At 36.1% G+C, this 26,841-nt stretch overlaps 1 pseudogene; it reads left to right on the top strand.

The window, feature by feature from the left end:
* Positions 1 to 3,331: 3,331 nt before the first annotated feature.
* LOC149211617 (dynamin-related protein 4C pseudogene) lies at positions 3,332 to 26,255 on the top strand (annotated as a pseudogene).
* The last annotated feature ends 586 nt before the right edge of the window (positions 26,256 to 26,841 follow it).

A 26,841-nucleotide genomic window follows, 5' to 3' on the forward strand; every position in this document is an offset into this window, starting at 1 on the left:
ACAATGCACAATGGGTTCATTATTGAACAATTAGAAGCTAGAATGCGAGAAATTTCACAATGGATTCATGATTGAAACCATTAACTTAAAACAAACATGTTATTTTTTAATCACCTTGTCAATTTCGAATAGTCACAACTATGGAGCAATTTTAAGGTAACCTTTCATGAGGTGAATGCTCAATTTCAAAGAAGTTTCAACTTAGAATAGGGTTGGTTATGCCGATATTAGTCAACAGTGTCAATTTTATAAATTGAGAAAGAGCCAAAGTGGACATGCTATTGCCAAATCTCCTTTCTCATGTAGAAAGGGAGTGGCATTACATGTGACAACTCCTTAGTTACCTCAAATATCATTTCTCAACTTTTACCTACATTGTATTTTTAATTAGTAGCATGTCGGATAACCTTTGAAGGAAAAAATCAATTATAATTGAATTGTGGAATGGTAATATTCAAACCTTCAAGTGAGCAGCTGCTTTCTTTTTGTCGATGAAGACACCTGTGAGTTCAACCACATACTCATTTGTTGACACAAATATAAGTTCCAGGCCTGCACAACATACTAAGTACTAGGCGGGTAAGTTGTTCAGAGCTTTTAGATGTTCCAGAATGGTGCCAAAGGTGAAGTTATTTGGCTTAAAAACACTCTCCTCATTTCACCAAAAACATTTAGGGCCTCATGGCATTACCCAACACAGGCCTTGACAATGGTGCCAAAGTTGAAGTTGTTTGGCTTAGAAACACTCTCCTCATTTGACCAAAAACATTTAGGGCCTCATGGCATTACCCATTCTGTGCATATCATCAAATTACGGAACCTGAAACAATTGCACAACATCTCTCCACCATTATGTACAACATCGTTTTCTCTGGAAACAACAATACTCATGCAAAACCCAAATTCCACAATACAAATTTTCCCAATACAAAACCCACAACATAGCTCTGGTGTTGCTACTGCCCAATGCCCTAAAAAATGTATACATTATTTGGCATTAACTGCATTTTGCAATTTAGTATTTAAACATTAGCCGATGATGATAGTAATTGTTGCTAAGCTTGAATAAATCTCTGTTTATAGTTATGACAAACTTTATCGGTCAGCTAGTTTTACCTTGTATGTCTAGCTAAGCCAACTTCAACTCAGTTTGGTGATTCTACAACTAGACCTTAGTTGAGATCAACTCCACTACACATTTTTACATCAACTCAGCCAAAGCTAACATGAACTTGGCTCATTCAGTGGACTCAATCAACAAAGACTTTAAGTAACGGGAAACTCAATCATCATGGCTTATCTGATTGTTTCTAACATGTGTAGGTTTCTGAAATTGTTAATTTACGGTTTTAACTATGTTTCAAAAAGAATAATCATATAGAAGTTGTTGTAATAAATATCTTTTTTATTATGTTTACGAGCTTAGATAACCACTCATTTAGAAACAAATTGAACATGCTTCTTGCCCTTTCTCCACACCCATTTAATCTAACAATGGACATAGAGCATGTATATTTATACCTGTGCGTTGGAAATACCATTTTATACTTTAATGTTTATTATTTTTGTTTTATTATTATTACTTGAATTTCTTCTTAACAAGTGGTTGTGTTTCTTTTCCTTTTAGTGAAAGTATGGGCTCCAATGTTGGCTCTCTTATTATGGAGTATAATTCATCTTTGAGAATTTTTCAATTATTAAATTAGGTTAGTCAATTGCTTAAACTATAAAATTTATTTCAAAAAGTTTTTGTTACTTTATAGGTTAGACACTGGCTTGAAATATTAAACTTAATTCAAAATTTTTTTGTTACTTTATAGATAAGGCGTAGATTTCTTGGCTCTGTGATGAAAATAATGAAGGGAAAATACATGTTAATCTGTTACTTGTGCTCTTTGATGAAAGTTTTGTAATGCATGACTGAAAAATACATGGTGAGAGAAAAATGCATATTATGCTAATTGAGGAATTTTTGTCGCTTGTCAAACTTACAGTATTGAATTTAACACATTAACACTTTACAACAATGAACTAACAATATTCATGATGAAAATAGCAATATGGAAGATTTATCTGCATAATTAAAAAGACCATATGGGAGATTCCAATCACGTTCCAAGGCATTTTTTAAAATGTGGATGTGACGAAAGGTTGTTGTGGAAGGTGTTGCTTGTATATGGGAAATTTCTTGATCATTGTGGATAATCCTAATGTTGATAGATATGTCTACTAACTGGTTTCAGTTAATGGGGCTTTGATTTGAGCGTTCAATATATTTTTATTCTTTATCAAAGTATTCTTTTGTTGTATTTGTGTTCTTCAATTTATGCCTTACGGCGTTTCCTTTGCAACATCTGGTGCAAATGCTAGTTTTTAATGCATTTTCTTTTCAATAACAATCTTCACAACCAAATCCTAAATTGTAAATAGAATTTCTTTATTCTTTGATTGTGTTTTGCATAGCCTGCCACCTAATCGATGGCTTCATTAATTGTTCCTGAATTTTCAGGCTATCAACTTTTTCTTCACTTCAGTGTTATATTAAGAAAATCATACAATTCAGAGTGTTATATTAAGAAAATCATACAATCATACAATTCACAGTAAACGTTTCTAAAAACAAAAATATATATACAAGGTTTAGGAATTTAAATTATTTGCTAGAAATAAATTTAATTGAAAATGAAATATATAGATAATATAATTTTGTCAATTAAACTTTATTTTTTTATTTTTTACTTTTCATTATTAAAAAACGATATAAATATATGTACAATTTCTTTAAATTTGATCAATACTTTTATTAAATATTGTAAATAATATATCTGGCTTGCAAGTTGTTAAATATATTCTTGGTGTTATGGTAGCAGCAAATAAAATTGATCCTAAATCTCCTTTAAATTAGTCCAAACAATTACCTAATCATCATATAATAAACAAAAATATTATTTCTTTTTAACAACATAATAAATCAATCACTGCCTGTCACAAACAATATCTACCAAAAACATTATTTTTTTTAACAACATGATAAATCAGTAACTACCGGTTACAAACAATATCTACCCAGGAAAAAAAGCCTACATAAACCTAAAAGGCAAAAAGTTGACCGTTTCAACTTTTGAAGGACGTTCCTCCTCCCCTCAGTGTCAGCATGCTTTTCTCTCATCGAACTGGAATTCGAATAGGCAAAATGAACAGGGACTTTAGTATATCATCGCTTTTCTCTCCATGAATTTGGATGTGATTTTCACTTGGCTCTCACGCCTCTCCGCATTATTGCGTCCCTCGTTCCTTCAAAAGGGTTTTTATTAATCCCCATTAGCCTACAATGTCAGAAGCTACAGAGATGGATGGCATTCTGGGAACTCCAACCATTTCTGAAACACTCGGGGATTGGCGGTTTGAGGACCAAGAGACATCGAGTTTGAATATGAGTTACAGTTACAGCATTCGTCCCCTGTTGAATGTTGTACAGAAGCTTCGTAATCTCAATATTATGAAAGAAGGTATTGAACTGCCCAGCATTGTGGTGGTGGGAGATGAATCAAGTGGCAAGTCCAGTGTGTTGGAGTCCTTGGCAGGAGTAACCTTGGGCATCTGTAGTACAAGAGTTCCTCTTATTATAAGATTACAGAAAACCGAGGCAGATGATTGTGGAATTTTTATTGAATATAACGATAAGAAGAAGCATATCACAGAATCTCAAATAACCGGTATGCTCAATTCGGTTACAGAGAAAATTGCAGGGACTAGTAAGGGTATCTGTGATACACCCATAACTCTTCATGTGAAAAAGATTGATGGCCTGGATTTGACAATGGTGGACTTACCCAGCATTTCTAGGGAACCAGAAGATATGTACCAACAAGTCTCTAAAATTATTATGCAGTATATTTCTCCCCAAGAAAACATAATCCTCAATGTGTTATCAGCTACTGAGGATTTCCATTCGTCTGAGTCCATGAAAATGTCACAGCAGGTGGACGAAAATAGTGAAAGAACTTTGGCTGTGGTCACTGCAGTTGACAAGGTTCCTGAAGAGCTTGTGGGTGCTGTGAACAGAGGACTGAACTGTGTCTTTGTTCGTAAAAGAGTGGGAGGTGAATCGCATGAAGAGGCCAGGAAGAGAGAAGACGACCTGTTTAGATCACATCCTGGGCTGAATATGATCGATAAATCCATGGTGGGTATACCCATGCTGGCCAAGAGACTTATGCAGATTCAAGCCAAGAACATCAGCCAGTGTTTTCCTCATATAGTTCAAAAAATCGACAAAACAGTTTCGCAGAAGCAATCAGAATTGCGTGATCTGCCACAGTCTATACATGATGCTGGTGAGGCCATGATTGTTTTAATGAAACTGATTAATGCATTGAAGAATTCACTAACCAAGCTTCTCATAGAAGGAGACTACAGAGAATTTTCAGAAGCGTCTAACATGCATTGTGCTGCCCGTTTGAGGGAGATGTTTGAGAATTATTACCAGGAGCTGCTGAGCGATAACACCGTGGAAGACAAAAAGCACTTTCTGGTGCAGGAGACCAAGATGTGTGAAGAAGCAAAAGGGGTTGATCTTCCCAATTTCTTACCCCATTCCGTCTTTGTAAACCTGTTGCAGAACCCCATTGAGAATTTGTTGAGGAGAAGCCTTCGGTTAACTGGTGAAGTCTGGAAGTATGTGAAGAAGGTGGTTATTAAGGTGATTGATTTGAATTTTCAGAGTTATCCCTGCCTCCTAAAGACGGCGACAAGAGCCTCTCGTGCTCTGTTTTCAAAGCGCAAAAATGAGTGCATTCAGTATGTGAATCAAATGATAAAGATGGAAAAGTCTGTTGACTTCACATTGAATCCAACTTTCCGGGAAACTTCGACCCAACTGTTGCAGCAAAAAGACGAATTCATTCAAGGGGTGCGTGGAATTGTTGAAGAACAAGCTTGTGCACTTGCATCTAGAATTAGTATGCCACCACAGCCTGATCGTTTCGTCTTCGGTAACACAAAACAAACCACTTCTAATTTCAGTATGCCAACACAACCAGCTACTGCTAAATCTCCGAATGATACAAAGACAATTACCATCAAAGGGATTGGGAAAGTTGAAGTAGGAGAGGTGCTGAAAACCCCTTTTGACCAATTGGAAGTTGCCTTCAACATGAAGGTGAGGTTGATTGCTTATTGGAAAATAGTCATTCAAAGGGTAGGTAATGGAATCCCTTTGTACCTACAATTTTCTTATAAAAATCTGATTAAGAATGATTTGGATGGAGAAATCATGAAAGAACTATCAGGGGTCGAGCTCAGTAACGCACTGGTGGTAAGGATAATGGAAGAGAGCCCTCAGATTTCTGTCAGAAGAGAGAAATTGAACAAGATCGTTGAATCATTAATAGAATTACAAAAAGAAGTTGCAAAGATCGTTTATCAGGTAAGGGAAGTTGAGTAGTAATATGTGTGGAGGAGAGAGGTCTGCAAAATCTTTAGTATTCATGAATGCAAACTTCGAGAAACTCTTTTGCATACAATCTGTTTGGGATATCCATGTACATTTGGCATTTAATATCTAGAATTGTTTAAGATAAGAAAAAGAAAGGATGTTTAATGGGCCACGTTTGTATGCTTTGTGTCTGTAATTGTTTTTTTTGGCAGCAATCTCATGTAGCATGCTCCTATTTGCATTCTTGAAGTAAATAACTTTAGTTTAAGTACACCTGTTCTCTTTTCTGTAAATCCTTGTTGGACTTTTTTATGCTTGTTGATGATGGTTTTTTCTAAAGCTGTTTATTTAACTTACAATGGTCCTTTTGCTAAGCCACTGCACTATGAGGGAGGTCGATGTGCTGTTAAAAGCATCCAAAATTTGCACATGGCTTCATTCACACCCTCTCGGGAATTTTAAAGATTTTATGATTGGGGAGCAAAGCTATGAACCCCTGCCTAAACCCTTGAACAGTGCACCGGAGACTAGCATCCAATTAAACTCACATGCACTGCCCTACTCCCTTATTGTACCCCGATTGCAACCTTGCTCTGTCAATTAGACAACACGCAGTGCATAGAACTCCGCAAGTAACAGAAGCAATAAAAACATATTCATTCACAAACAACAGGAGGCAAATAAAAACCCACATCGTTTGTTGTTATTAAACTGAAATAGAATTACATTACCTTGCTAGCTGATCCACACAGGCACACATGCAAAAGCATGCAACCACACAAAGTGAAAATAAATCACACAGTTTAATTTCAGTATGGCAACAGAACCAGCTAGTGCTAAATCTCTAAAAGATACAGAGACAGTTACCATCAAAGGGATTGGAGAAGCTGAGAAGTTGAAATAGGAGAATTGATAAAATTGAAAACCCCTTGTGATCGATTGGAAGTTGCCTTCGACATGAAAATGACGATCATTGCTTATTGGAAAGTAGTCATTCAGAGGTTCGGTGATGAATCCCTTTGTACCTACAATTTGTGTATCGAAATCTGATTATGGAGAAATCATGAAAGAATTTTCAGAGACAGAGCCCAGTAAGGCAACGGGGATGATAATGGAAGACAATCCTCCTATTTCTGTCAGAAGAAAGAATTTGAAGAAAAGCACTGATTTGTTAACAGAATCACAGGAGGAGGTTAAAAAGATCATTGATCAGGCAGGAGAGTTTGAATAGTAATGTGTGAAAGAGGTAGATGATCTAAAATTCTCATTCCAAACTTCGTAAGAAATTTACATTGTTAACAAAGTTTGAAGTCAACGATTGGCTTGAAGATAAAAGGCCAAAGGCCTTAATAAGGTTAAACTAATCACCTTGATGATTGGAATTCCAAGGCAACTCTATAACAAAGGACTCCCTTGTTTGATGAAGGAACCACTACAAAACCAAGGGAGATGGAGAGGAATTGGGAAAGAAGGCCACCTGCAGAATTAAGGACTGGAAAAAAAAAACTTGCCAAAGTTCGAAAATTGTCCCTGAGCAAAAGCAATCTGTAATAATGGCAGTAAGTATTAATACAAGGAATCTGTGTATAGCTCACCTCTCCGTAACAATTTCCCGAGCTTAATGAAACCCCTACCAAATGCTGGTTTTTGGCTGTGTAAATTGTTTTGGTATGCTTGTTCAGTGCTGGGTTTTCACACTTGTTTGGGTATTGTTGTAACCAGAAGAATCACTCCAGAACTGCGTCAATTCATCCCTAATCTGTTGGCTGGCATAATAAATATGTATATGCATTTCAATCAGTTCGTTTTTTTTATTACCTTGCTGTTTAGTAAACGCATTGACTCCAATGGATGTTGTTCGCTGGGTTAGCCAATTGTTAGCTATGCGAACACTATAGAATTCCTGGTTCGTTAGCTATAGCCCAATTGAAATCTCATCCTCTATTAAACTCTGTAATTGGCTTTCTACGCTAAACCTTTTTGGAGTTGAGAGACGGGTTCATTGTTCGATCAGAGTATAAGTTTCACCACCGGATACATGCTCTTCGTATTCTTCTAGGCTAGTTCAGAGTAGGTTTTTATAGACTTCAGATAAAGACAGAGCACCAGGTGGATAGACTAGATAGACTCTGCTAGGTATGTCATTTACAAGAAGTGGAGACTGAGGTGCACTTCATTCCTAGATTCCCTGTCTATTACGAGATCAGAGGAAGGTTTCATTGTTTGTTTAGAGATTCTCGGACCCTCACCCTTTTTCAAGTATCCCAATCAGAGATGTTTGGCCCTATATATGCAGGAGGCTCTTAGGTTCTGAGCGCATATTCTTCAGCGTCCCATTAGAGCAGACCCCACATGAAGGATCATGACATTTTTCAGGGTACTACCTTCAGATAGGGACACAAAAAGATCGATTGATACAAGTACATATCTAGACTCCAGATCAGTGAGTTTCCGTGGGACCTCACCCTGCTAGAGGAGATCTCAGCAGCAATGTCATCTCAGATCTATTCCTGGGAGACGGGCTAGGTCCTCTAGCATTCAGCGGCGTGCAACCCCCCAGGAAACGATTTAGTGGACAGTGTGCACTTGCCATCGGCTCTTCATCAGGCCAACAAACTTTGTTGAGTTTCTTCAGTGTTATTCATTCAGCCTCAAATGTTAGGAGAGATGGGTCCGATCCTCAGACCCGTTAGTTCCTGGATCTTCTCTTCTAGGGCCAGATGTTGATTTACTTCATGCATTGTCTCTTTATAGGAGACCGTTTGGTTCTTCCGCTTTGTATATACCTCAGTGTACTCAACAGTCACTCTGACCTACTTTGTGGTCATTAATTGGACATAAATATAATTATCTTATCTTATCTTATTTCACATTCCTTCCACAATAAATGATAGTAACTATAGCAATAACGGTTATCCATTTATCCAGATATATGTGAATTATATGATATGACTATGTCTACATGGTTATCTGGATATGGCATGGTCTACCTAGGCCTGAAATTTGTTTGGACAGCCCGTACAGCCCAAAAACACGTTAGAATCCGGTGATTTGATATTTTTTCCGAAAGAAGAATATTTTTTAAGGGTGGAAATAGCTTTAATGTTAGATTTACAAAAAAATTCCTGGCAAATAAATTTACAAAAAAATTTACCAAATTTTATCAAAATAATGTCAAAATTTCAACTTTGACCCTTCCTTGAATTAAATAGGAAAATGGAAAACTATTTTAAAAACAAAACCATCACTGGAGATGTTCCAAACACTATGAAAAAAGTTAGTTCTCCAAGCTGTACATCAGGTTGAGCTGCAATGAGAAACGATCAAGAGTAGTAGTGCTTTATCCTTGGGTTGGCATTGAAGTATATTTGTAACCACATGTCTTTAATCAATTAGACTATGATCATTTAATATTTATATGTATAAAAAGTTATATGCAAAATATATCATTATGTTGGCAAGTAAAATGCAGGGTGTCAAAGGATATATATTTGCATTATAAATTCCATTGATTGAATGTCCTGACCTAGCACAACCGTAAAAAGTTAAAATCAAATTTTTAGATATTGATTTTCTCATAATAATAAAATGTTTGTTTTATATTGGTATAAATATAAGAAGTGGAGAGAATAGAATGTAAAATGTCAAGAGTTAGGTGCAAAATTTTTAATATAGTGATTTCAATTTTAGATTAAGGATAATGCATAATTTACTGAGACAAAGAAGAGTGTGTTTTTTGAGAGAACTCTCAATGGTACTTATAGCGAATGGTTTAAGGAATATGCAATAAGAAGTGTGTTTTCTGAGAGAACTCTCAATGGTACTTATAGCGAATGGTTTAAGGAATATGCAATAAGAATTGTTGATAAAGTTAGTTTCTGAGAGAACTCTCAATGGTACTTATAGCGAATGGTTTAAGGAATATGCAATAAGAATTGTTGATAAAGTTATATGTGTAAATCTATGAAGATAGGTTATATTTTTGGATTAATTGTGATGATGAAGTTTGAAAATTTAATTCATTTATTAAATTAAATTTTTCAAAGGCCATATAACTTTGTGAATTTTGATTTGAAATAAAAAGGCAATTTGTTAAGAATTATGTTTTTGTCTTAATGATAATTTTTTTAAATGATTAGTGTCATATAATGTATTAAATTTGCATTAAATTAAATGCTTGTTCTTGTAATTTTTCGTACATCTTAACAAGCATGCTTGTGTTAGAGCGGAATAACTTGTATCTATATATATATAGAGAGAGAGAGAGAGAGCGCGCGCACTAGATTATGCATATTGAAATTTTATTCTTTTATGCAATTTTTTTTTCGAAGTTGGTGAATTATTATTTGAATTACATTTTTCAAACACGTGTTAGTGCATGATTTCTTTTCTACTATTTAAATAAATTCAAAAACCAAGAGTACCATTTTGAAGAGGTCTCATAAAAGAAGTGAATGCAATTTTTTGAAATTTTTTCATTTTGTATATTTTATGTTATTGATTTTTCATTCAGCCCCTACAAATTTGTCCTAAAAAATTCAAGCATAAGGTTTAAAATAAATTAGATGAAAAATATCATATGAATTCAAAAAATGTCAAACTCACATGCCATTGGATAGAAGATTACTTCATGAATCCAACATGATCAGTTGCGTCATCTAAAGACAAGTATTGCCTTAAGTTCAATATGCTACAAAATGGTGCTGCAAAGAAATCTGTCGAAAGGGAGGAAAAACTCTATTTTTTAGGACTATGATAGCTTGATCAAGCACTTAAAAATATTGATCAATCAAGCACTTAAAAAGATCAATCGAGAACTTTATGTAAAATTTGAAATAGCTTGATCGAGATTTTAACAAACCCTCAATCAAATCATTGTCAAGGTTAAAAATAATCTCTCAATCGAGAAATGTGGCTTGATCAAGCCCTTGTTTTTCTTGAGCACTGACTGACCAAGACTCAAGTGCTATCGATATGTTTTAATCATTAATCCCCACTAATAAAATATTAATTTATATTGCTACGATTGACGACGTAGCTACGAGCTCGATTGAGCATTGCTAGTCTCAAATTTCCATGAACCAAATATTCATTGATGCATGTAACCATGAGCTCGATTGAGCTTGTTCTACCAACCAAAAAAAATAGAACGTAATAGAACATTTATAGAAAAAATACAGAGAATGTGGAAATTACAGAGACGAGAACAAAGATGGAAGGAAATAACAACAAAATTGGCAACATTTTCCTCAATTGCTATAATGTGAATTAAAATGCATGTGGTTGATAACACAATTGAGTTGTATTTGATTGAAATTGAAGTATAATTGTGAATAATTGAACTTCTATTGAAGTATAATTGTGAATAATTGAACTTCTATTGAAGTATAATTGTGAAGAATCGAGCTTGTTCTACCAACCAAAAAAAAATATAACATAATAGAACATTTATAGAAAAATACAGAGAATGTGGAAATTACAGAGACGACAACAAAGGTTGAAGGAAATAACAACAAAATTGGCAGCATTTTCCTCAATTGCTATAATGTGAATTAAAATGCATGTGGTTGATAACACAATTGAGTTGTATTCAATTGAAATTGAAGTATAATTGTGAAGAATTGAACTTCTATTTCATATTACAATTTGGAGATTGACAACAAACAACATGGAAAATTGGAGGATTTGTTCTCGAAAAGGGGCTCAAGTGTCAAACCAAGAGGAAGCCCGACAAATTTTTAGAGAAAGGATGAGACAAAGGCGAGCAAGATTGAGAGAAAAACAACAAGAAGATGATCCAATTCAATAAATTGATCATGCAAATATAAGTTATTCTTATCTCATTTTTCCCATTACAATTTTAAATTGTATGTATTATTTAGTATAAACTAGACAAAATTATATTACATAGTGATTCCAAAGATATTATGTACAAATTATAGAAGATAGAAGAAGACAATGAAATAAAATGAAAGAAGATGAAATAAGAATGACCATATAAACCTAGGCATGAACAAAATATGCAATGAATATTGGTAATCCAAGAAATATGATTAAAAAAATGTAAACAATGGAGAATGAAAAAATAGAACCAAGATAAAATAAGTAGTGAAAGTGATGCCACATATTTAAAAATAAAGTTGTAGCAACAACTAAAGAATCCATAAAAAAATAAAATTGCATAAAATCCCCAAGAAAATTGATGATATCCTTGATAATGGTTTTATTGGTGTGGAGCTTAATTATCTCCTTTATTCAGAGGTATCACCCCGTTGGCCCCTAGTTTGTTGCTGCCCGTTTGATTGCCATCATAGGTGGGGGGGGAGGGGGTTGTGCATGATGATTATTTTATGAGACCCCCCTTGGCGGGGGTTCGGGGGCAGCACCCTCGAAGCTAAAAATAGATGTAAAATTGCCTTGTAAAATATTGTAATTTCGTAGTCAATCTGGGTTGTTCATTAGGTAGATGATATGACGGTAAAAGTTATGTTTAATTTAGGGTTTTGCTAAAAATAGATATAAAATTTCTTTGTAAAATATTGTAATTTCGTATTCAATCTGGGCCATTCATTAGGCGGATGATATGACAGTAAAAGTTCTGTTTAATTTAGGGTTTTTTTTTCCCTATAAGGCACCCCCTTTCTATATATGGGGGAATTGTATTGTGACTATGTATATGTGTATTCTGAGCGAGAAAGAGAGTCAGGAAATTGTGTGAGAGCGAAGAAGAAATTACAGTGGTATCTCTTCATTTTGTTGGATAATATAAAAGGAAGAACTGATTGTTTCTCCATTGATGTAGTCAAAATTGGGTAAACAATGTATATCTGTGTCTCTCTTGTTTTATGCATTTTTTGTATTTGTGTTTATGGCATATGCAATAATTTATGTGTTCCATTGCTCTATAATATATAATTTTCTAACATGTTTTCAATCACTGGACCCATTTTTAAGATGGCTTAGATTATTTTGAGATGAACATGCATAAGAAATTTTTATTTTTGTATGTACAATAGTCAAATGAGAAAGAAACTATATCCTCACAACTGCAATGATGATGGTTCATGGTAAACCAATAATCACTTGTCATGATAAATGAAGGTTTGTGGTCAATGAAAAATCACTTGGTGTGATTAATGGTTCATTCCAAATTAGAAACCACTTAAGAAGTGAGATTAATAGTCCATTGCAAATTCTAAACCACCTAAGAATTGTAATGGTTGAGGGTAAAACCCACAAAAACTAATGATGTGATTTAACCAATGGAAATCTAAGATGATGATTTATTTGTAATACAATCAAAATGATAGACAATAAGTTCACATATTCACTTTGTTTGTAGATACTTGTAATAGCCTTAAATTTTATATTCCTTAATGAGTCAAGGTTAATTCTACAATGCCAGTCAAGTCTATTGGTAACAGAGGCTAGGAATTTGGGGGCAATTTAAATTAGTGTTATGGGGATATTTTTAATATTGATCATTGAGAAAAACAATTAAAATAAAGAAGTTAAATATAAAACCTAAACCATGTAGAGGAACCAATACAAATCTAAGTAATTTCATAGATCGAAACATCTCTTAGGTTATTTAAGAATGATGTCAAATCACTTAATACATTCCTTTTACATATTTCAAATCACTAAAACATATATAGTTGTAAATAACAATAGATGAGAAACATATATGGCCCAACTCCATCATCCTCCATGTGCGTGTCATAGTCCAAGATCAAATGACACCACATCATGAGTTGTCGAGGAAATCTTGTAGAGAATATCACATCTCCATACAAGACTAAGACAAGTGGATCACATCTATCAAGGTCAAAAAAATAGAAATCCACCCAAGTCAACTCCTGGATCTTGGTTCATACAAATCTCATGGCATAAGAAACAATATGTGCAAGGTAATCAACAACCTATTAACATTAAAATAATTCTCATTCACCTCTAATCCTTTGAAAACTAAAACATCAACTTGAACTAGGTTCAATTCCTCATCTTGAGAGAATCCTAGAGCAAGACTAGTGTCATGGGAAATCCCTTTGTTTGAGGGAATATATGGGAAACTCCCTCAATTTGATAGAATCCATCAATTTGGCCCCTATACTCTATAGTGTTCTCATCGATTGAAAATTTGAAATCAATCACAACATCATCATTCATCAAGGTACCACACCTCTCCTCCATTGAACAAATAGAAGAATCATAGATGGAATAAACCAGTGTGACATGACTAGCATATGTCCGGGGAGGTACACTCACCAACGATAAAGATTCATGTGCTCCTATATGCTCTTGTGTATCATGTATTGTCCAAGTGAGCCATAGGCTACCTCCTGTTAGGTTCTTATACCAATAGGAGTCATAATTTTGAATGACTAATGTTAAGCCTTGTAATATTGTACATACCTTTTCTTTCTACAAATGTTTTCCATATTATAAAAATTAAAAAATGTGAAGAGGGTATGTCCTAAAAGATAAATCAAAGGACAAAAAGAATAAGAGAAGGTCAAAAAAATGAAAGAATATGAACCCCATAAACAAAAAGACCATGAAAGTGTGCAAGTCTAAATGCCACTACTATTTACTTTTATACGTCCTTTGAGTTTGCCTTCCCTTTCTACAGTGCCAATGAGCCTGTTGAGACCTTCCATCACTATTAGAAACAAAAGGGAGGACAAAGGGCATCCTTGCCAGAGTCCACATTTGGCATGAAATAAGTGGGATGCAGATCCATTAATAAATACATTAAAGGATGTCGAGGTTATGCAGCAGATAATCCAGTCTATGAAAGCCAAAAGGAATCCTAAGTGGATCAGGATCATCTTAATGAAGAGCGAGCTGACATGATCAAAATCCTTGGCAAGATCTATCTTGAGGATAATGCTTTTCAGATTTCTTGTTTTGATAGAGTGAATGGCTTCCTGGGTTGTGCCTATGGCTTCATGGATCTGCCTATTTTGGAGAAAGGAAAATTGCCCAGGAGAAATGTGATGGGAGAGTATAGGCCGGAGCCAATTTGCAATGATCTTTGCAATGATTTTGTATAGGGTATGGCAAAGAGAAATGGGACGGAAATCATTGAAGGATGCAGGTGAGTCATATTTTGGTATAAGAGCAATGAAGGTGGCATTGATAGCCTCATACATATTTCCAGAGGTCCTGCACTCTTCAACTACATTGAAAAGATCATTCCCAATGAGGTCAAAAAAGGCTAAGTAGAATTCAATGGGCCAACCATCTGGGCCAGGGCTTTTATCTTTTTGAAACCATTTTAAAGTCCCTTCAAGTTCATCTCTGGTGATGGGAGAGGTTAGCTCAGCTGCCGCTTCCGAATCAACAAAGCTTGGGAAGTGCCCTGCTACTTGAATGATATCAACAAGGTTTGAGACAGGAAGCTCCTTGTAGAGCTGTTTGAAGTGTGAGATACCCAACTAAGATAATTGATTGAAAGTTTTTGCAATACTTCCATCCGATGTGGCCATTTTCCATATGGTGTTGGAGGCTTTTCTTCCCTTGGAAAAGTTCTAGAAGTACCTTGTGTTCTCATCCCTTTCTTTGAGCTAGATCGCTTGACTCTTGAGTCTCCAGGTTTCCTCTCTTTCCTTCAGAATTATGGTTTTTTGATTTTCTAGCTCAATCAGATTTGACTTGGCTTCAGCACTTAGGAATCCCCTGTTGTGGTCATCCATAAGGTGCACCTAGGATGATTCAACAAAGGTGAGGGTATGGGTATCCCTTTGGAGTTTTTCCTTTGCCCACTTGATAGTGACCTTCTTGAGATGCAGAAGGTTTTGACAGAACCCCGCAGCCCAAGTGTGTCCTTGGGATGGAGGGTTTTGCATCTAGTAGTCTGAAACCAGTTTTGTGTAGGAGGGATCCAGAAACCAAGATGAATTGAATTTGAACGGGGCTTTGGGCTTAATAGGAGGACCAGATATTTCAAGGTAGATAGGTGAGTGATCAGAGATGCCTTTGGTTCCAACCCACTGCCTATAATGAGATAATCTCTATATCATCAGATTTTTAAGGATGAAACGGTCTAGTCTTCGAGCGAGGGCTGCCTCACCAACTCTTTTGTTCCTCCATGGTTACAGGGCTTTGTTCATAGGTATATCTATGAGGTGAGCTTGATCAAGAAGGTTTTCCATGATATCAGAGAATGGGTCAATCTATGCCGATGATCCCCAGGACTCACTATATCCAATGGAAAAATTTAGGTCCCCGCCCAAGATGAGATTATCTGATGAGGTAAGAGAGAGATTTAGGAGCACATTCTAGAAAGCCTCCCGTTCTTGACACGACCCATAAACATTCATAACATGGAGATCCATACCCAGCTCAACAGAAAAAAAATCAATACCAATGAACCCCTTTCCTCCCCAAGCCGAATTAAGGTTTATGGTTCGGAGATTGTATCCCAAAGCCAATCCACCTAAACGTCCAACAACGTCTAGTGCAAGGAATTCCCATCCCGGGCTTATATTCTGCAAAATTCGAATGATGTGTTGGGCTTCACTGAGGGTTTCTTGAAGAAGGATCATGTCTACAGGCTCAACAGTAAACAACCTGCATAGGGCTAGCTTTTTGGGCAAGCTAGCCATACCCCTGTAGTGGAAAGATAGGCATTCCATGGGGGAGCCATGTCATGGGTATTCTTCACTCTAAGAACCCGATCTAATGAAGTTTTCCTTCCCGAGACCACCTCAGCACCAACCTGAAGAATTGCATGCGAAAGGTAACATTTTCGCCCACGAAGGGGTTTGATAGTCGATGAGGGGAGGGACAGGCCAAGACCAGAGAGAGTTGTATGAGAACCCACAGAGGGAGGGCAAGATCGCAGGTTATAAGGATGAGGGGGAGTCGGGAAAGGTGATGATGGGGAAGAGGTGGCCTCCGAATGAATGGAAGGGGAAGTGGTGGAGTAAACCAGGTGATGGGAGAGAAGGGGGCAAGGAATAGGTGAGGGAGAGGTAGATCGATCCTGTACCGATGCATTATGCTGATACTATGCAGAAAATGAATAAGCATAAGATAGAATAGGGGAAGAGGGGAGAGGAGTACCCGATGTGCGAGCCGCTTTAGCTGCTTCCCTAGCTCGAGTCAGAGGTGGAGATGGGAGACCCGAGAGTTGCCAGTAGATTGCTGGACTGGTTGAGATGGGGACACCTTCCGAGATGGTGTAGGTACTGGAGATTGAGTCTTCCTAGGGATACCATGGGTATCCCTACCAATGCCAGCCTCCTTTTCCATAGCTGCTTCCAAGGGTTTTGAGACCAAAGGACATTCCTTATACAGATGTCTGACCTTGTGGCAACGTCGGCATCTAAATGGCACCCCCTCATAATCAAGGATTTGAACCCTAGTGAAATTATGCCATTGCAGGGTAATTTTTTCCTCCAGACCCTCCCGAGTATCTAGATGCACTAGAATGAGGGCTAGGGTTCAATTTTTGGATGGTACTATGGATTTGTCGTAATCCAAGAAGGTGCCAAGGGTATTTCTAATTCACACGAACACTTCTTCAGACCAATACTAGAGTGGTAAGCTTGGTAACCATACCCATAGAGGTCCCGCTCCTATTTTCTCTCTTTCCAGATCGAAGAGAGGGCTCCATCTTTTGAGAAGCACTGGAGCCATTTCGATATGCCAATATCGTGCAAGAGCCAAGTTTGTGTATTCTTCAAGGGAAAAGTGAAGCGCAAACCACCCATGAGGCAGTGTCTAAACATCCGGGAGCTGTATGAAAATTTGTCCCCATATCTCTTCAATCCACAACCCCAATTTCTCCACTATTTAGGTTCTCCCATGAACCCTGCCCACCAGGACTTTCCCAGCTTTGTCGGCAACTTCACCGACAAAGCTTGCAAAACTTGGATCTGGTAGTGAATTGTCTTTTTGCTTGCAAGATTCTGCCAACCATTCTGGGCCTGCTCCCATAGAGATTGATTTAGAGCATATGACAGTTAGTTCAATGGATGGAGAAGAATCATCACGGAAACATCTGAGCTCAGTGTTGATACTTTTGCTGAAATTTTTGCTCTAAACATGGAAATTGGAATCTTTTATTCCATATTGTATTAGAAATCTTATACTTCTCTTAGAGAATATTCTTCATGATACAGTACACATCCTGTCGGGTGTTCGTTGAGAAAAATGTATAGAGGTCGTGCTCCAACTGTTTGATTTGCCAATATTACTGTTGCATTTAAAAACATTTCACCGCAACACCCATCTCTTCTCACAAGGGATGTTTGTACTACTCTAAGAACATATGAAACCTGCAATTGAATTCATGGGTCTATTAGCTCAAACAAAGCTGGCAGTGACACTAACACAGTTTCAGTATTCAGTATGTGAGCCCAGTGTCTGAGGAATGGGCCTACTTCTTAGTGGTCCATTGAACCTGAACATATTTCGGCTATATAAATAGGACTCCATCGCCATAGCAGAAGGAATTTGTTGAAAATTTCTGGTAATTTCAAACAAAAGACTAAACAGAGAATGATGCTCTGTTTCTCAGGATCTTAACACAGGGAAGCATAAAAAAAATTGTTTCCAGAAGACAGAGTTTCAGCAACACACATAAAAACTTGTATTCATTAAAACTACCTGATACAAATTTCTTCCTCTCACAGAGGGATTCTCCAAGAACTTCCACAAAACAGATTACTCTGTTTCAGCTCCAAAATTTATTTTTACACTACTATATGTAAAAATAAAACTTACATTTACTGCTGTAAAAATCACTTACATTCACTGCTGGAATAAAAAAAAATTCTTACATTTGTTGCGGCAAGTTTCTCCCTTTACATTTCATATGAAACATCCAAAAATTATTACAGTTGCGCTGTTGTGCATTCCCTTACAATGCTGGTTCAACCAACGAACACCAGAACATCTTTTTGCTGCTGCGTCCCACACATTTCTCTTAATGAACTATGAGCATTCCATATACTATGAACAAAAACTAAACATAACAATACGTTGACCTATACCATATTCCCGTGCATAAAAAAACATTAAAATTAAATGGTTTTTACCAACGTTTACTTGTGCCCATACCTTTCTTTTAATCGTGCCATACTCCCGTACAAAATGAACTAAAATCTTTACCTATAATTCTACCAACCACGGTAAATTCATTAAATTACTTCTACGGAGAAACTGGCGGTCAACCAAAAATTTACTTCACGCAAGTTCAAATGATGCAGGTCCGTTGATTTAATCGGACGGATATCGCTTGCCCAAACTAAACGAATGTTATGCTCTGATGAAAAAGTGGTTTTGGAAAAGTACTGAGGACACGCGTCAGCTCAGGGTTTTATCGCGTCCATTCGAAGGAAAACTACTTGCTCAGCAAAAGCGGTGCAATGAAAAGGTTGGCGGTTTTCTGGAATGTACGCGGCAGTTGGAAATTAATATTTCAACACTCCCCTTTAATTTCAACTGCTGGGTTATCAGTCATACCCAAACATTTCCTCAAAAACTCAAAACTTTTTTGGTCCAATGGCTTGGTCAGAATGTCTGCAACCTGCTCTTGAGTCCTGCAATGTTTTAAAACAATTTCTCCATTGCTTACCAATTCCCTGATGTAATGATACCTTGTGTCAATGTGTTTCGTTCTCTTATGAAACACCGAATTCTTGGATAATGCAATAGCTGAGCTATTGTCACAAAGAATCACCGTTCCTTTTGCCTGCTCTTGGCCTAAGCTCCTTAACATTCTTCTCATTCAAACTGCTTGACATGCTGCTGTTGTAGCTACCACATATTCTGCCTTTGTTGTAGACAACGCTACAATAGGTTGTTTCTTAGAAGCCCATGAAATGGCTCCTGAACCCATGTGAAAGATATAAACAGATGTGCTTTTCCGATCATCTACACTTCCAGCCCAATCACTATCAGTGTATCTAATTAAATCTGAACATTCTGAGATGGTATATAAAATGCCAAACCTTTTAGTACCTTTAACATACCTTAGAATTCTTTTTGTTGCCTGCCAATGTGCTTCTTTTGGCCTCTCCATGAATCTGGAAATTAAACTAGCAGCATACATTATATCTGGCCTAGTTGCAGTTAAATACATGAGGCTGCCAACTATGCTCTTGTACAAACTAGGATCAAAATCCTTGTTGTTGTCCTCTTTGCTGAGTTTTAATTCCATCACTGTGGGAGTGATTGCTACCTTGCTCTCCTGCATATGGAATCTTTCCAACACTTCCTTAACATATTTCGCCAGTGAAATAAAAATCCCATTTTCATTTTTTTCTACTTCTATTCCTAAGAAGTATCTCAGCAAACACATGTCAATCATTTCAAATTCTTCTTTCATGATTGTTTTGAAATTTTCAATAAAATAAACATCATTGCCCGTGAAAATAACATCATCAACATACAACACAACAATTAGTAATTTACCATCCTTTTCTTTGATGTAAAGGGTGGGTTCTCCCTCACATTTGTCAAATCCATTTTCCAGTAGATAGGAATATATCCTACTGTACCATGCTCTTGGTGCTTACTTCAGCCCATAAATAGCTTTCTTCAATCTGCACACTTTGTGTTCTTGCCCTTTCTTTCATAGCCTAGAGGTTGTTCTATGTAAAACTCCTCCTTTAATACTCCATTTAGGAATGTTGACTTCACATCCATTTGGTAAACTTTCCACTTGTTTTGTGCTGCTATGGACAACACTGCTCTCACAGTTTCTATTCTAACAACCAGTGCGAAAGTTTCCTCATAGTCTCTCCCATACTGCTGCTTATATCCTTTGACAACCAATCTTGCCTTGTGTCTTTCTATTTTTCCTTCAGCATTACTTTTAGTCTTGTAGACCCATTTAACTCCAATGACTTCCTTTCCTTTTGGTAGTTCAACCAAATCCCATGTCTTGTTTCTTTCTATGTCATTGATCTCCTCATCCATAGCTTCTATCCATTTCCTATCCTTAATTGCATCTTCGAAATGAATAAGGTCATCAACATGACAATATAAAGCAAACAAAGAATTCATACCCTCATCATAAATGTCACTTAAATTTATGAATTTCTTACCTCTTTCATTTGGTGTACAAGTGCTTGAAAACGCACTTGAATTTCCTCCTTGTGCTGTGCTTGGAGAAGCACTTTCATTTCTCCTCAAGGGTGTCTCTTGCTACCCTTGTGTTGGCGCTGCTGTTTGGGGATGTATTTCAGCCATCTCCTCATCATCTTCATCATGAGACAAACAATTTTTAACATTCAATGTTTTCTCTATGCTTCCATCCCAAGCTTCCTCCTCAATGAATTGAACATCTCTGCTCACAAAAAACTTCTTGGTAGATGGGATATACAACCTGTAAGCTTTGGATTCCTCATTGTATCCAATGAAAATACATTTCTCCCCTTTGTTGTCCAACTTCTTCCTTAGCTGATCTGGAATGTGTGCATAAACCACACAACCAAAAACTTTCATGTGGGTGACTCCTTGCTTTGTCCCACTCCATGCTTCTTCCGGCACTCTATTCATGACTGCTTTGGTTGGGCATCTATTCAAAATATATATTGCACAGTGTACAGCTTCAGCCCAATAATCATTTGGAAAATTCTTTTCCTTTAACATACTCCTCGCCATGTCTATGATTGTCCTGTTCTTCCTTTTGGCAACTCCATTTTGCTGCGGGGTGTACCTAGCTGTAAATTGCTTATGAATTTCATTTTCTCTACAAAACCGTAGAAAGTCGTTGGAGATATACTCACCTCCTATGTCAGTTCTTAAAACTTTGATATGCAGCCCGCTTTGGTTTCTACAAGTGCTTTGAAATTTCGAAATTTTTCAAACACTTCACTTTTGTTCTTCAAGAAATAAACCCAAGTTTTTCTTGTAAAATCATCAATGAATGTTAGAAAATATTGGCTGCCTACTAGTGATGGAGTTTGCATCGGTCCACATAAGTCTGAGTGGACAATCTCTAAGGGTGCCTTTGCCCTTATGCTTTTCCCTGATGGAAAACTTTCTCTGTGTTGTTTCCCCAAGATACAACCTTCACAAAGGCTGTCCGGTTTCTCTATCAATGGTAATCCTCTTACCATTCATTTTCTACTCAACAAGTTAAGACCTCCAAAGTTGAGATGTCCAAATCTCAAGTGCCACAACCAATTTTCATCCTTTGGTACGCTTTGGAAAGCCTCTTGTGTAACTGCTGCTATTACTTCTTTATTTTTTAAATTTTCCTTTATTCTGAGAGGGAACATCATGTTCCTTGTCATCTTCACTTCAGAAATACATATTTTGTTGGGTGCTCTATCCATGATGGTGCATACATCATTCTCAAAGAAAACACTGTAACCCTTTTGAACACGCTGTCCAATACTCAAGAGGTTCCACTTCATTCCAGGAACATAATAGACATCTGCTATGGTTTTCTTTTCACATTTCTTTGTAAATATTTTTAATTCTCCTTTACCCATAACAGAAACTTTACTATCAGTCCCAAGTGTGACTTGTGACTTCACACTCTGATCTAAATTGGAAAACAAGGCTATGTTTCCTGTCATATGGTTACTGCAACCGGAGTCTAGAAACCATATATCATCACTCTTTGTTTCAGCCATATTACAAGCTAACAGCACATTATCTTGGCTGATATTTTCTCTAGTGATATTTGCACTAAATCTATTACTCATATCATGCTACTTCTTCCTACATTCATTTGCATAATGTTCATATTTTTTACAATAATAACATTGGACATTGGATTTTTCATACCTTTGTCCTTGAGCATGATGTCCACTTTGTTGACTGCTGCCTTGGCCTTGGTTCTGATTTGGATTGCTGCCTCTTCCTTGAGCATTTGCTGGACTGTTCCTTCTACCTCTGTTTTGGCTTCTGCCTCTTTCTCTCTTGCTTCCTCTGCCTTGACCTCTTCCTCTTCCAAAGGACATCTGGGTCTTAAAGGCTTGTTCTAGAGATGAGTTTTCATTTCTACTCAACCTCTGCTCATGTGTTATTAGTGATGCATGAAGTTCATCAACTGAAAAGTTTGTGAGATCCTTTGTCTCTTCTATGGTGGTGATAATCACATCGAACTTTGAAGGTATGACCCTCAATAGTTTCTCCACAATCCTCCTTTCTTCAAGAATCTCTCCATGAGACCTTATCTGTGTGACTAGACCAATCACTTGTGTAAAGAATGAGTCAATATTGTCTGACTCCTTCATGCAAAGATTCTCAAAATCTCTCTTTAACAACTGTAGTTTTGCTGTCTTCACTTTTTCCATGCCATGATAGGCTGTCTTGAGAGTTTGCCATGTTTCTTTGGATGTCTTGGCTGCTGCTATCCTTCTAAACACACTCTCATACACTGCTTGATACAAAAATACGAGGGCTTTTGAATCCTTCTTCTTATAGCTCTTCAACGGATCTTTTTCTGCCTATGTCAAGTTATTAAACTCTTCTTCATCTGTTGGTTCTTCAAATCCATCTTCAACTAATTCCCATAAATCTTGAGAAGCAAACAGGGCTCTCATGGTTATTGCCCAATAGTCATAGTTTTTCCCATTAAGTTGTGGGAACTGAGTATTAAAAATACCCATGCTAGTGTTGGTGCTGGTTCCAGCCATTCTTGCACTCTTAACTATGCTTCAAATATTTGACTGTGTATTTAGAATAACTGACTGTTTCTTCAACAACAACAAACAAAAAAAAACTTTGAGAAATACCTGGATCCTTTCTTCACTGTGTCTTCACTCTGCAGGAGAAGTTGTTGCACCAAAAAAATCCTTCCTTCAACTTCTTTGACACCTTCAAAGAGCCTGGACAAGCTCTGATACCATGTTGGAAATTTCTGGTAATTTCAAACAAAAGACTGAACAGAGAATGATGCTCTGTTTCTCAGGATCTTAACACAGCGAAGCATAAAAAAAATTGTTTCCAAAAGACGGAGTTTCAGCAACACACATAAAAACTTGTATTCATTAAAACTGTTTGATACAAATTTCTTCCTCTCACAGAGAGATTCTCCAAGAACTTCCACAAAACAAATTACTCTGTTTCAGCTCCAAAATTTATTTTTACACTACTGTGTGTAAAATAAAACTTACATTTACTGCTATAAAAAATCACTTACATTCACTACTGGAATAAAAAAAATTCCTTACATTTGCTGCAGCAAGTTTCTCCCTTTACATTTCATATGAAACATCAAAAAATTATTACAATTGTGCTGTTGCGCATTACTTTACAATGCGGGTTCAACCAAAGAACCCCATAACATCATTTCGCTGCTGAGTCCCACAGATTTCTCTTAATAAACTATGAGCATTCCATATACTATGAACAAAAATTAAACATAACAATAAGTTGACTTATACCATATTCCCATGCATAAAAAAAACATTAAAATTAAATGGTTTTTACCAACTTTTACTTGTGCCCATTATTTTAATCGTGCCATACTCGTACAAAATGAATTAAAATCTTTATCTATAATTTTACCAAACAAGTAAATTCATTAAATTACTTCTACGGAGAAACAGGCGGTCAACCAAAAATTTACTTCACGCAAGTTCAAATGATGCGGTCTGTTGATTTAATGGATGCAGGTCTGTTGATTTAATGGGATAGATATCACTTGCCCAAACCAAATGAATGTTATCTCCGATGAAAAAATGGTTTTGGAAAAGTACTGAGGACACGCGTCAACTCAGGGTTTTACCCCAGTTGGAAATTAATATTTCAACAGAATTGAGATTAGACAGCTGCCTTGTTGCCACCTGTCTTGATAAATGGCGGGACCATAGTGTGTTTAGATCATGTCTGATATAAAAAGAAACAACCAAAGAACATTAGGCTCAGGAAACAATAGCTTTTAAATGAATTGGTATTCTGGTGTTCATCCTTCCAGGAGGCAGCTTATCATAGTTTTAGATCTAATGCACCAAATACAATCCATGGGTAAATTATTTTGACAGTCAGCATTCCAACTTTCAAATTAATATCAAATTTAAAAACATTTCCTACACAAGATGATAATATCTCTACTTCCAAATTAATTACAAATTTAAAAATATTTAACCGCGGCTTCCATAAATGAATCAAATCTGAGTTTAACGAGTTAAAACACAAACACGATTATGAGAAGTCAATTAAAATAATTACAAACGCAGATAGTTTTTTGATGGGATAAACCCACTTAATCAAAAGAAGAAATATTGTTGAGAGATGGAATCATTTTACTTCAAAGCCCAAATTAATGAATTTCTCAGCATAATGACCTTAATACAAGGAATCAATACTATACCTTCTATTCTGGCAAGTACTGGCATCACAACTTCTGGGCAATCACAAGCCCAATTACATAATTATGAACACAAGCATTGTACATTTAATTTAAAAGTTTTAATTGATGATGGTTTTATATACACATTTTGCTTTTGAGAAATAAATATGGTTATTAATTATGTCTAATAAATATCATTTCACACTTTGATATATGTCAAAATCAAGCTATGAGCAAGTGCATGCAAGTCTAACAGTTCTTAGTATTGTAACTAGCTCTGGTACCATGTATAATTCACACCAACACAAAGCAAGCTTAATGGTGAAGCAAACATAGCCACACATTTAAGAATATGCAAAATAGTGAAATTAAAAATGTTGTAAGCAATCAGCTATTGGTAGTGAAAGGATAAGGCCATATCCATTTTCGAACACCCAAATAATCTATATTGTCCCTGCCAGATTCAGCATTTGAATAGTATTGAGGGGTCTTGAACATTATGGTAAAAGAGATTTAATTTGAAAGAGAAGGTTTGAGAAAAATGCCCTCAATAGTGATTGAGAACATTCTTCAAGAATTGACTGATGACTTGCAAACAAAAATATTAGCTCAATTACCCTTGGAGAGAGTATATAGTTATCGCATGATCTCCTAACAATGGAACGATTTTCTTTCTTCAAATTACTTTCTATCAAAGTGGGACGAGGCTTCACTCAACACTGGAATGATTTTCTTTCCTCAGATATGATTTCTGTTGAACACAACGGCGATTCTTATTTCCGTCACAGTTTTTTTTTTCTCCTCCAGTTTTTTTTTTCGCGTTATATTTCCTTATCGCGCCCCATGTCAGTGGACATTAATTAAAAAACTGTGGCAAAAATAGGAATCGCGGAACATAACCAGCCGTGGCTGCTCCCGGTTGAGTGAAGCCTCGTCCCACTTTGATAGAAAGTAATTTGACGAAAGAAAACCGTTCCAGGGTTTCGAGATGATGCTATAACTATACACTAACTCCAAGGGCAATCGAACTACTGTTTCTGCCTGAAAGTCAGCAGGCAATTCTTTGAACAATAAACAAGGAGAGCCGCTATTTTCATTTCCATATTTACTGCCGAACAGGATCAATTCGGAGCTGAAGAAGGATTTTGAATTTCAGGAAACAACTACAAGGACTATAGTGTAGTATGGCAAATTTATAAAACATATATGGATAATTGAAGCGTCAAACATCTCATTATAGTACAGATATAGATAATTGAAACGTCAAACGTCTCATTATAGTACAGATATGGATAATTGAAACGTCAAACGTAACGTCTCATTTTGTAATTGCAAGTCCATCAAAATTTTCGGGATCAAAACTATTCCGTAGGTTATGGGGAATGGTAAGTGAAAACTCCATTTTCCTCCAATAGGAATCTCTTTGGCAGGTGGCTGATTTTGTTTCTTCTAAATTGTTTCACAAATGCTTTTATGTTTCTATGTTTTCATTTATTACTGCAGTATTCCAATGCAATTGTTTTGAAGAGCAATACTATGATCGAAGGATGAATGATATCTCTTAAATTTAGTTTTTCTATTTCTTATTTTCGTAATAGAAAATATAATTTTATTTTTTTTTAAATGTTTTTTTTTTCATCTCTATTTTCATTTAAAAAAAAAAATTAAACAATTTTTGTTTTTCTTAATTATTTTCCAAAATGTTTTTATGTTTCTATGTTTTCATTTTTCCAAAATCCCTGTTTTCATAAGATGATAATAATTTATATGATTCAACTTCATTATCATTATGTATATTAATAACAATACATGTAAATTAAATGTTGGTAAATGGTCATAGGCATCAATGTATAATAGATGTCAAAACATTTAACTCATGATAATTAAAAAATTAAAAAACAATCGTAAAACTTATAACTAAATTATAGTTCTATTTTAAATTATTATTAATTATGAAAATAATTAATGTATGAGTTAAACAAATATATATTTTGAAAAACATGTAATAATCTGGGTGACTGATCTGAAGCCCTTTTATTTCTTCTGCGGCCAGAGGGTTTCTTCTGCGGCTTTCTGGTAGGATCTTCGGCCAGTGGATTGCATATTCCAGATACGTTGGTTCGAATTCATGCAACTT

Source organism: Pinus tabuliformis, chromosome 1_1, assembly GCF_031772625.1.
Source record: "Pinus tabuliformis cultivar Carrire ecotype Pingquan chromosome 1_1, CPIR1, whole genome shotgun sequence".
NCBI lineage: Eukaryota > Viridiplantae > Streptophyta > Pinopsida > Pinales > Pinaceae > Pinus > Pinus tabuliformis.